At 39.4% G+C, this 12934-nt stretch overlaps 1 pseudogene; it reads left to right on the plus strand.

The window, feature by feature from the left end:
• The first annotated feature begins 2039 nt into the window (after positions 1-2039).
• Positions 2040-12934, plus strand: part of Noc3l-ps2 (NOC3-like DNA replication regulator, pseudogene 2) — a 31260-nt pseudogene continuing 20365 nt past the window's right edge.

Consider the following 12934-nt stretch of genomic DNA (forward strand, 5'->3'; position numbering starts at 1 on the left):
GTGTCGAAGGTTGTTGAGAGAAAAGGTAGGTTGTTGGGATGAATAAATTATTCCTTTGCCCAAAGCATGAGCTGATTTTCCTTTGAAATACAGGAATGGAATAAAAAATAAAATGTAATGGACTGACCCTGGACTCTGACCCCATAGGTAGCAATGAATATCCTAGTAAGAGCACCAGTGGAAGGGGAAGCCCTGGGTCCTGCTAAGACTGAACCCCCAGTGAACTAGTCTATGGGGGGAGGGCGGCAATGGGGGGAGGGTTGGGAGGGGAACACCCATAAGGAAGGGGAGGGGGGAGGGGGATGTTTGCCCGGAAACCGGGAAAGGGAATAACACTCGAAATGTATATAAGAAATACTCAAGTTAATAAAAAAAAAAAAGAATAATTCTCTATATTAACCTTAAAAAATACATATATATTTGTAAATTGTAATAAAAGATGGGAGAAATAAACCAAAAAAAAATAAAATGTAGACATTGTGAAGTAAGAATTAGTAGGATTTGGTTGCATGCCATGTAGAAGGCACAGATGTGAAAGCAAAAAAAAAAAAAAAATAAAAAAGAATGTTTCAAATTTGTGTGCTTAGTTACCAAGAAGAGGTGGTTTGGGGATAAGAAGAAAGGTTTAGGCAAATTAAAATATGGGATGAGTAGATTATAGGGGTAGTCACCACGGAAATGATGATTAGGTGAAGTAATGCCTGTGTTGGTTGTTTCGGTCTGGCTATTACACATAGGCATGTGCCTCCAAATATCACCTTAACATGAGAAATATGTACAATACAGTCTACAAATTCACTATTCATTTGTAATAGTACAATTACATAGTAACAAATTAAATAGTAAGAAAAGAAGAAAAAAATGAGGACCAGGCATAGAACCACCATCTTTAGTCCTAGAACTTGGGAGAGGAAGGCTGCAGATTACTGTGAGTTCAAGGCCAGCCTGAGCTGCCTGCTGATTTGTTGACCAGGTCAATGTATATAACGATACTCTGTCTCAAATACAGAAAAACCTGAGACAAAATCAATTCAGACAAAAAGGAAACTATGGGATGAAAGAATTGGTCAAGATTGGACATATGTTTAAGTTTTATACGTTTGAGGGGGGAGGGGGGTGTTTGCCCGGAAACCGGGAAAGGGAATAACACTTGAAATGTATATAAGAAATACTCAAGTTAATAAAAAAAATATCAAATAAAAGTTAATTTAAAAGAAAAAAAAGTTTTATACGTTTGAGGAATTGGGGAAATGAAAAGCTACCCCTTAAGTGCCAAAATGAGTGGAGAGGCGATATCTTAGTCTTTGTGCCCTTGAATATGTGGAAGAAAGGGTGCCGAAGACACAAAAACTAAAGAGGTAAACATCTATCAGTTTATTTCTACTGCACACTGTTCTACCTCTTCTGTGTGCACCGTTTACAACGTAGTCTTCATTATAGGAAAGGAAACCAGTGTGAAGAAGACCGGGGTGCAGTCTTGACGATCAAGGAATTTCAAGTTCGACATTTCTGTCCACTACTCTAGAAGAGTTAAGTATCCCGAGAAAGATCATTAGTGACATTTGAAACAATGGCTTTATTAACTCAGATAAGTGCAGGAGATAAATGCTAGGGAAAGGAACAGAGCACGTTAGAAGCCGTAGGAAGGGCATCTGTAAATGAGTATGGCAGTCAGTGTGAGGATAAAGTCAGTGAGGATTATGTTGGGAGAGGAGATATAACTAAAGGGAGATGGAAGATCCAGAAGCCAAGGATGCTAGTACAGGCTTGGAAGCGTCAATGGGGGAGGGGGGTGGGAGGAGCTGTGTTCTTGGCTAGAGTGAGGGGACAATGTACAAGGAAGTGCTAACGAAATAGTTTGATGGCACTTCTACCTGGGCAGCTCACAGAACGCCTTCTGTCATCCTTGTCATGCTGAAATAGAAGCAGGAATTAACCTGATAGAATGTGTTAAGGGATGAGAGAAACTGGTTAGGAAGGAAGACGCTAAGGTTAGAGAGAATCTGTCTGGTGCCAGCAACGATCGGAACTCTGGAATCATGGATGGTGTAACTGTCAATGTGTTGCACTTGCAAAGGTAACTGGTCACCTTCATGCCATTTGTCATTTCTTATTATTTATTATTTTACGTGACACAGTTTGCCTTCCCCCTTCCTCCCACACTTCATATTTATTCCGTTCTGAGTCTACAGTAACTTACTATATTATGTAAATTTTTCCCAAGATGGATTTCATTGTGAATGTTTCTTGCAAAAATACAATCCTAAGCACAAGTGACTTCCTTCATTTGGAGTTGTCACAAGCCCCACACTTTTGGGTTTTGTGTCATCGTTTGAGAAGTACCAGTCTTTAATCTCTTTGATATACTCTTTAAGTTATTTTACATCCGATAACATGTCTATCTTTTGTGGAGAAGTGGACGAAGGGACTAAAATAATTATGCCCCTAAGAATAAACTCAATCGATTTACTATGTACATGATGGATTTTCACCTGATGTCTATGTTGTCTTGACTATGATATACTACCCAAAGGCTTCCCTTTTTCTGTGATAGTATTTTAAAATATAGCATCCTGCATTGTCAGGCAGCCAGGTTTCTTTAACCATTTGAAGCTGGTCCTTTTAGCATAGTCTTTTCACGTGTCAAGGCATGAAAGATATGTAACCACATTGACAGCATAGGTGAATGGTGAGGAGACTAATGCGAACCCTGAGTTTAAATTTCTGTTCTTGCTCCTGTTTAGGTCTTTTCCTCTGATGTCTGAAGTAATGATGGCAAACTCTTGTACACGCAATTCACTCAGATTCTCAGTGTTTGTGTTGGCCACGGGATCCTGAGTAAGGATAAATATATAGCATTACTGAGTGGCCAATTGGCACCCCAGTGCCAATAGAGTAGCAGGAATACATGCATGAGCATACATACACTATGGTATTTAAAGAATCCATTTTTGGTATATGTCAGAAAATCAAAATTAGTATTTCCTTTCTCTTTTAAATTTTATTTTTTATTTTATTTTATGCTTTTGTTGAAAATAGGTTTTTTCTTTTTCTTTTTTTTTAACTTGAGTATTTCTTTTTTTTTTCTTTTATTAACTTGAGTATTTCTTATATACATTTCGAGTGTTATTCCCTTTCCCGGTATCCGGGCAAACATCCCCCTCCCCCTCCCCTTCCTTATGGGTGTTCTCCTCCCAACCCTCCCCCCATTGCCGCCCTCCCCCCAACAGTCTAGTTCACTGGGGGTTCAGTCTTAGCAGGACCCAGGGCTTCCCCTTCCACTGGTGCTCTTACTAGGATATTCATTGCTACCTATGAGGTCAGAGTCCAGGGTCAGTCCATGTATAGTCTTTAGATAGTGGCTTAGTCCCTGGAAGCTCTGGTTGCTTGACATTGTTGTACATATGGGGTCTCGAGCCCCTTCAAGCTCTTCCAGTTCTTTCTCTGATTCCTTCAATGGGGGTCCTATTCTCAGTTCAGTGGTTTGCTGCTGGCATTCGCCTATGTATTTGCTGTATTCTGGCTGTGTCTCTCAGGAGCGATCTACATCCGGCTCCTGTCAGTCTGCACTTCTTTGCTTCATCCATCTTGTCTAATTGGGTGGCTGTATATGTATGGGCCACATGTGGGGCAGGCTCTGAATGGGTGTTCCTTCTGTCTCTGTTTTAATCTTTGCCTCTCCCTTCCCTGCCAAGGGTATTCTTTTTCCTCATTTAAAGAAGGAGTGAAGCATTCACATTTTGATCATCCGTCTTGAGTTTTGTTTGTTCTAGGGATCTAGGGTAATTCAAGCATTTGGGCTAATAGCCACTTATCAATGAGTGCATACCATGTATGTCTTTCTGTGATTGGGTTAGCTCACTCAGGATGATATTTTCCAGTTCCAACCATTTGCCTACGAATTTCATAAACTCGTTGTTTTTGATAGCTGAGTAATATTCCATTGTGTAGATGTACCACATTTTCTGTATCCATTCCTCTGTTGAAGGGCATCTGGGTTCTTTCCAGCTTCTGGCTATTATAAATAAGGCTGCGATGAACATAGTGGAGCATGTGTCTTTTTTATATGTTGGGGCATCTTTTGGGTATATGCCCAAGAGAGGTATAGCTGGATCCTCAGGCAGTTCAATGTCCAATTTTCTGAGGAACCTCCAGACTGATTTCCAGAATGGTTGTACCAGTCTGCAATCCCACCAACAATGGAGGAGTGTTCCTCTTTCTCCGCATCCTCGCCAGCATCTGCTGTCACCTGAGTTTTTGATCTTAGCCATTCTCACTGGTGTGAGGTGAAATCTCAGGGTTGTTTTGATTTGCATTTCCCTTATGACTAAAGATGTTGAACATTTCTTTAGGTGTTTCTCAGCCATTCGGCATTCCTCAGCTGTGAATTGTTTGTTTAGCTCTGAACCCCATTTTTTAATAGGGTTATTTGTCTCCCTGCGGTCTAACTTCTTGAGTTCTTTGTATATTTTGGATATAAGGCCTCTAACTGTTGTAGGATTGGTAAAGATCTTTTCCCAATCTGTTGGTTGCCGTTTTGTCCTAACCACAGTGTCCTTTGCCTTACAGAAGCTTTGCAGTTTTATGAGATCCCATTTGTCGATTCTTGATCTTAGAGCATAAGCCATTGGTGTTTTGTTCAGGAAATTTTTTCCAGTGCCCATGTGTTCCAGATGCTTCCCTAGTTTTTCTTCTATTAGTTTGAGTGTATCTGGTTTGATGTGGAGGTCCTTGATCCACTTGGAGTTAAGCTTTGTACAGGGTGATAAGCATGGATCGATCTGCATTCTTCTACATGTTGACCTCCAGTTGAACCAGCACCATTTGCTGAAAATGCTATCTTTTTTCCATTGGATGGTTTTGGCTCCTTTGTCAAAAATCAAGTGACCATAGGTGTGTGGGTTCATTTCTGGGTCTTCAATTCTGTTCCATTGGTCTATCTGTCTGTCTCTGTACCAATACCATGCCGTTTTTATCACTATTGCTCTGTAATACTGCTTGAGTTCAGGGATAGTGATTCCCCCTGAAGTCCTTTTATTGTTGAGGATAGTTTTAGCTATCCTGGGTTTTTTGTTATTCCAGATGAATTTGCAAATTGTTCTGTCTAACTCTTTGAAGAATTGGATTGGTATTTTGATGGGGATTGCATTGAATCTGTAGATTGCTTTTGGTAAAATGGCCATTTTTACTATATTAATCCTGCCAATCCATGAGCATGGGAGATCTTTCCATCTTCTGAGGTCTTCTTCAATTTCTTTCTTCAGAGTCTTGAAGTTCTTATAGTACAGATCTTTTACTTGCTTGGTTAAAGTCACACCGAGGTACTTTATATTGTTTGGGTCTATTATGAAGGGTGTCGTTTCCCTAATTTCTTTCTCGGCTTCTTTCTCTTTTGTGTAGAGGAAGGCAACTGATTTATTTGAGTTAATTTTATACCCAGCCACTTTGCTGACGTTGTCTATCAGCTTTAGTTGTTCTCTGGTGGAACTTTTGGGATCACTTAAATATACTATCATATCATCTGCAAATAGTGATATTTTGACTTCTTCTTTTCCGATCTGTATCTCCTTAACCTCCTTTTGTTGTCTGATTGCTCTGGCTAGAACTTCACGAACTATATTGAATAAGTAGGGAGAGAGTGGGCAACCTTGTCTAGTCCCTGGTTTTAGTGGGATTGCTTCAAGTTTCTCTCCATTTAGTTTAATGTTAGCAACTGGTTTGCTGTATATGGCTTTTACTATGTTTAGGTATGGGCCTTGAATTCCTATTCTTTCCAGGACTTTTATCATGAAGGGGTGTTGAATTTTGTCAAATGCTTTCTCAGCATCTAATGAAATGATCATGTGGTTTTGTTCTTTCAGTTTGTTTATATAATGGATCACGTTGATGGTTTTCTGTATATTAAACCATCCCTGCATGCCTGGGATGAAGCCTACTTGATCATGGTGGATGATTGTTTTGATGTGCTCTTGGATTCGGTTTGCCAGAATTTTATTGAGTATTTTTTTTGATTATTCCATGCAAATTGAGTAAATGTAAGCACCATTTCAGATTTCTATATTTTTGTGTTGCCTATTTATTTTCTCCAAAATATTTTTTTCTTATATTTTTAGCCTGTGAATTTCAGTGTTCTCTAATCTGTGTGAAATCCTGCACCAAATTATAACATATCTTAGTTCTTGGAATTGGCTGTTGTTTCTACTTGTGCATTTAATTTTTACTGGCTGTGGATCTTCCCTAGTTGCCTGAAATTGAGGGTACTTGTGCTATGGAATAGTAGATGATAAAGAATAAATTTTCTGCAGTCAAAAGTTAGAGGAAGATAAGAGTGAGCTAGAGTAAACCCAGACTTAAGAAATGACCTCCAGTGACTCAAGGGAAATACATATATGCAGACAGACCGACAGATAAGCAATAACACAGTTGCTTGTAATACAGGCTACTTGAGATAGAATTTAAGAAGCAGCAACAACTTGGCTTTTCCTCAGGGTGACATAAAGATAAAATGAAAGAAGGCGATTGAACAAGGGAGGGGCTAGAGTATAAAGTTAGGAGATGAATTTTTGTGGAAATCCGTAACAAAAAAAACCCCAACCAACCAACCAACCAACCAAACAAACAAACAAACAAACACCCACAATCATGAGGCTACTTCACATTGTGTTTTTTGCTTGTAATACTAAAATAAAACAACTTTATGTTTTCTTATTGAAGTGTTAGCAAGCATCTGAGCTCTCTGTTAACCTACTAAGTGAGCACTAGAAATCAGCAGTGAAGTCCCCACTGGGAAACCAAATGCATAATTTGCCATTTAATCTAATTTAATTTTTTCATATCTGTCCTTATTTTTATTGTGAACATAAAATTATTTAAAAGGTTTCCTTAGCTTAATTTTAGGTATTTTTTATTTTTTTATTATTTATTTATTATTTATTTATTTATTTTTATTAACTTGAGTACTTCTTTTATACATTTCGAGTGTTATTCCCTTTCCCGGTTTCCGGGCAAACATCCCCCTCCCACCTCCCCTTCCTTATGGGTGTTCCCCTCCCAACCCTCCCCCCATTGCCGCCCTTCCCCCAACAGTCTAGTTCACTGGGGGTTCAGTCTTAGCAGAACCCAGGGCTTCCCCTTCCACTGGTGCTCTTACTAGGATATTCAATGCTACCCATGAGGTCAGAGTCCAGGGTCAGTCCATGTATAGTCTTTAGGTAGTGGCTTAGTCCCTGGAAGCTCTGGTTGCTTGGCATTGTTGTACCTATGGGGTCTCGAGCCCCTTCAAGCTCTTCCAGTTATTTCTCTGATTCCTTCAACGGGGGTCCTATTCTCAGTTCAGTGGTTTGCTGCTGGCATTCGCCTCTGTGTTTGCTGTATTCTGGCTGTGTCTCTCAGGAGTGATCTACATCTGGCTCCTGTCTGTCTGCACTTCTTTATTGAGTATTTTTGCGTCGATATTCATAAGGGAAATTGGTCTGAAGTTCTCTTTCTTTGTTGTGTCTTTGTGTGGTTTAGGTATAAGAGTAATTGTGGCTTCGTAGAAGGTATTCGGTAGTGATCCATCTGTTTCAATTTTGTGGAATAGTTTGGATAATATTGGTATGAGGTCTTCTATGAAGGTTTGATAGAATTCTGCACTAAACCTGTCTGGACCTGGGCTCTTTTTGGTTGGGAGACCTTTAATGACTGCTTCTATTTCCTTAGGAGTTATGGGGTTGTTTAACTGGTTTATCTGTTCCTGATTTAACTTCGGTACCTGGTATCTGTCTAGGAAATTGTCCATTTCCTGCAGATTTTCAAGTTTTGTTGAATATAGGCTTTTATAGTAAGATCTGATGATTTTTTGAATTTCCTCTGAATCTGTAGTTATGTCTCCCTTTTCATTTCTGATTTTGTTAATTTGGACACACTCTCTGTGTCCTCTCGTTAGTCTGGCTAAGGGTTTATCTATCTTGTTGATTTTCTCAAAGAACCAACTTTTGGTTCTGTTGATTCTTTCTATGGTCCTTTTTGTTTCTACTTGGTTGATTTCAGCTCTGAGTTTGATTATTTCCTGCCTTCTACTCCTCCTGGGTGTATTTGCTTCTTTTTGTTCTAGAGCTTTTAGGTGTGCTGTCAAGCTGCTGACATATGCTCTTTCCTATTTCTTTCTGCAGGCACTCAGTGCTATGGGTTTTCCTCTTAGCACAGCTTTCATTGTGTCCCATAAGTTTGGGTATGTTGTACCTTCATTTTCATTAAATTCTAAAAAGTTTTTAATTTCTTTCTTTATTTCTTCCTTGACCAGGTTATCATTGAGTAGAGCATTGTTCAATTTCCACGTATATGTGGGCATTCTTCCCTTATTGTTATTGAAGACCAGTTTTAGGCCGTGGTGGTCCGATAGCACGCATGGGATTATTTCTATCTTTCTGTACCTGTTGAGGCCCGTTTTTTGACCAATTATATGGTCAATTTTGGAGAAAGTACCATGAGGAGCTGAGAAGAAGGTATATCCTTTTGCTTTAGGATAGAATGTTCTATAAATATCCGTTAAGTCCATTTGGCTCATGACTTCTCTTAGTCTGTCTACATCTCTGTTTAATTTCTGTTTCCATGATCTGTCCGTTGATGAGAGTGGGGTGTTGAAATCTCCCACTATTATTGTGTGAGGTGCAATGTGTGTTTTGAGCTTTAGTAAGGTTTCTTTTACATATGTAGGTGCCCTTGTATTTGGGGCATAGATATTTAGGATTGAGAGTTCATCTTGGTGGATTTTTCCTTTGATGAATATGAAGTGTCCTTCCTTATCTTTTTTGATGACTTTTAGTTGTAAATTGATTTTATTTGATATTAGAATGGCTACTCCAGCTTGCTTCTTCTGACCATTTGCTTGGAAAGTTGTTTTCCAGCCTTTCACTCTGAGGTAGTGTCTGTCTTTGTCTCTGAGGTGCGTTTCCTGTAGGCAGCAGAATGCAGGGTCCTCGTTGCGTATCCAGTTTGTTAATCTATGTCTTTTTATTGGGGAGTTGAGGCCATTGGTGTTGAGAGATATTAAGGAATAGTGATTATTGCTTCCTGTTATATTCATATTTGGATGTGAGGTTATGTTTGTGTGCTTTTCTTCTCATTGTTTTGTTGCCAAGACGATTAGTTTCTTGCTTCTTCTAGGGTGTAGCTTGCCTCCTTATGTTGGGCTTTACCATTTATTATCCTTTGTAGTGCTGGATTTGTAGAAAGATATTGTGTAAATTTGGTTTTGTCATGGAATATCTTGGTTTCTCCATCTATGTTAATTGAGAGTTTTGCAGGATACAGGAACCTGGGCTGGCATTTGTGTTCTCTTAGGGTCTGTATGACATCTGTCCAGGATGTTCTGGCTTTCAGAGTCTCTGGCGAAAATCTGGTGTGATTCTGATAGGTCTGCCTTTATATGTTACTTGACCTTTTTCCCTTACTGCTTTCAATATTCTTTCTTTATTTTGTGCATTTGGTGTTTTGACTATTATGTGTTGGGTGGTGTTTCTTTTCTGGTCCAATCTATTTGGAGTTCTGTAGGCTTCTTGTATGCCTATTCACTCTCTTCTATACCTATTATCCTTAGGTTTGATCTCCTCATTGATTCCTGGATTTCCTGTATGTTTTGGACCAGTAGCTTTTTCTGCTTTACATTATCTTTGACAGTTGAGTCGATGATTTTTATGGAATCTTCTGCTCCAGAGATTCTCTCTTCTATCTCTTGTATTCTGTTGGTGAAGCTTGTATCTACGGCTCCTTGTCTCTTCTTTTGGTTTTCTATATCCAGGGTTGTTTCCATGTGTTCTTTCTTGATTGCTTCTATTTCCATTTTTAATTCCTTCAACTGTTTGATTGTGTTTTCCTGGAATTCTTTCAGGGATTTTTGTGATTCCTCTCTGTAGGCTTCTATGTGTTTATTTATGTTTTGCTGTGTTTCTCTAAGGGAGTTCTTCACGTCTTTCTTGAAGTCCTCCAGCATCTTGATCAAATGTGATTTTAAATCTAGGTCTTGCTTTTCTGGTGTGTTTGGATATTCAGTGTTTGCTTTGGTGGGAGAATTGGGCTCCGATGATGCCATGTAGTCTTGGTTTCTGTTGCTTGGATTCCTGCGCTTGCCTCTCGCCATCAGATTATCTCTAGTGTTACTTTGTTCTGCTATTTCTGACAGTGGCTAGACTGTCCTATAAGCCTGTGTGTCAGGAGTGTTGTAGACCTGTTTTCCTGTTTTCTGTCAGCCAGTTATGTGAACAGAGTGTTCTGCTTTCGGGCGTGTAGTTTTTCCTATCTACAGGTCTTCAGCTGTTCCTGTGGGCCTGTGTCCTGAGTTCACTAGGCAGGTCGCTTGGAGTAGGAAGGTTTGTCTTACCTGTGGTCCCGAGGCTCAAGTTTGCTCAGGGGGTGTTGCTTACGAGCTCACCACGGTGGCAGCAACCAGGAAGATCTGCGCTGCCCTTTCCGGGAGCTTCCGTGTACCAGGGTTCCAGATGGTGTTTGGTGTTTTCCTCTGGAGTCAGAGATGTGGGCAGAGTGCAGTCTCTTCTGGTTTCCCAGGCGTGTCTGAAAATAGGTTTTTTCAATGCAAAGCCTTCTTTCTCTCTCTCTTTAGAAAACAAATAGGCCAAAAATAAATGTTTTATGACTAAAAAGGCAGAGAGAGAGAGAGAGAGAGAGAGAGAGAGAGAGAGAGAGAGAGAGAATGTCACATTTTTGTCAAAGACTTTTCTGTGTCTAATGAAATGATCATGCGTTTAAAAAACCATGTCTTTTACTTTGTTTATATGGTGAATTACATTTATCTATTCATGTATGTCGAACCAACCCTACATCTCTGTTATGACACCTACTTGATCATGGTAGATGGTCTTTTTGATGTGTTATTTGATTTTCTCTGCAAGTATTTTATTGAGAATTTTTGCATCTATGTACATAATGGAAATTGATTTGTAATTCTTTTTCTTTTAGTTAGGTCTTTATTTTGTTTAGTTTTAATTGTGATCTCTTAAAATAGAGCCATTATGGAAACTGGTATGGTGGTTCTTCAGAAAGTTGGGAATTAATCTACTTCAAGATACAGCTATACTACTCTTGGGCATGTAAACAAAGTATGCTTCATCCTACCATAGGGACGCTTGCTCAACAACATTCATTTGCTTTATTCACAAGAGTCAGAAGCTGGGAACTACCTAGATGTCCCTTAACAGAAGGATGGATAAAGAAAATGTGGTACATTCACACAATGGAGTATTAGTCTGTCATTAAAAAATGACCTTATGGGCTGGAGAGATGGATCAATGGTTAAGAGCACTGACTACTCTCCCAATGGCCCTGAGTTCAATTCCCAGCAATCACATGGTGCCTCATCACCATCTGTGATAGGATCCTGTATGTCTGAAGTCAGCAACATTATATGCATATAAATAAAAAGATAAATCTTTAAAATAAATGGCATCATGAAACACAAATGGATGGGATTAGAAACAAAAAATCATCCTGAGTGAGGTAACTCAGATCCAAAAAGATAAATATGACATTTATTCACTTAAATGTAGATATTAGCCATTAAATAAATGATAGCTAAGCTACGATCTGTAGTCCTACAGAGGTCAAGTATAGAGGAAGGGACTAGAGGGAACACGTAGATCTCCTTGGGAGAGGAAATAGACTAGATTTCATGGGTGAATCGGGATGGGAGCATGAAGGGACCAGGAGGGTTGTGGTAGCTAAAGGGAGGAAATGCTGATCAATGAGGCAGTGCACAGAGGTGGGACTAAGTTCAGATGAACCATGTAATTTAGGACGAGTAGAGAAAATTAGGGGAACAGATGGTAATAAAAGAGTAACAAAGACCAAACTATTAAAGTTTTACTGACTGAATTTTGCATAATCTTCAAACATCAATAAAGCCATAGGGAAAAAAAGGAGGGTCAGGTGAAGAGGGGGAGGGAAGATGGTGTTGAGGGATGGAATGTGGGATTGTGGTAGATGGAACAGGTCTGGGGATCCTCATGGGAGAATCCAGAGGACACCAGAGCAGTTTCACACAGGAGCGCCACCATGCCCTTGGCAACTTAGACAGTCATTTTAGACTGTCTAAGCCTTCTGTTGCAGGCTCTCCACAATGGGGTGGGCAGGAGCAGGGACAATGTTCACGTGTGTTTCCGTGATCATGTAGCCCGGGTTTTTGTAATCCTTTCCGTGTTGGTTGTCTACCCGTAGGTTTTGTCATAATGCAGCAGGGTACAAGCCTATTGGATAATGTCACAGCTGTGGACAATCAAAACGTTTGTGCTTTGATACATGATTTCCCAGGATGTAGACTTGACTGTCCTAGAATTGCTATGTAGACATATCCAGCAGTATGCTATTTATTTAATTTTTTTAAAAGGTAGACAACTAACCCCAGCTACTCTAGAGACTGAGTTTCCAGGAAGGTGTATAGAGTCCAGGGATTCAAAGATAGCTTGGGCAACACCAGCAAGGCCTTTGTCTTGCATGTTTATCAGATGGATAATCAAAAAAAGATGAGAGATCCTACTTCAACAAGGGACTGAAGTAAAAAAAAATTAATCTAAAAAACCAAACCAAAACAAAAAACAAAAATCCAAACGTAGGTATTTGAGAAATTACCTGTTTCATTAATATTATCCACCTTAATGAGTTGTGGATAGACAATGTGATATTATGTTCATTCTTTTCAGTAGGGGCTGTATGAGGTCAGGCATTTTAAGTTTTTCCTGTATTTGAAAAGTTGTGCTTAAGACTCATATACAGTCTGCACCTGTATCTGTAGGCACTTTGCCTGTGGATTCCGCCAATTGTGAATAAAAATATTTAAAAAATGTTTACCCACATTAAGTGTATTAACTTTTCCCCTTGTCGTTTTTTTTTAAATGATATAGTGTAACACTTATTTACAGAGCACATGAGTTCTGTAGGCATC

This window comes from Rattus norvegicus, chromosome 9 (genome assembly GCF_021556685.1).
Source record: "Rattus norvegicus strain SHRSP/BbbUtx chromosome 9, alternate assembly SHRSP_T2T, whole genome shotgun sequence".
In the NCBI taxonomy this organism is placed as follows: domain Eukaryota; kingdom Metazoa; phylum Chordata; class Mammalia; order Rodentia; family Muridae; genus Rattus; species Rattus norvegicus.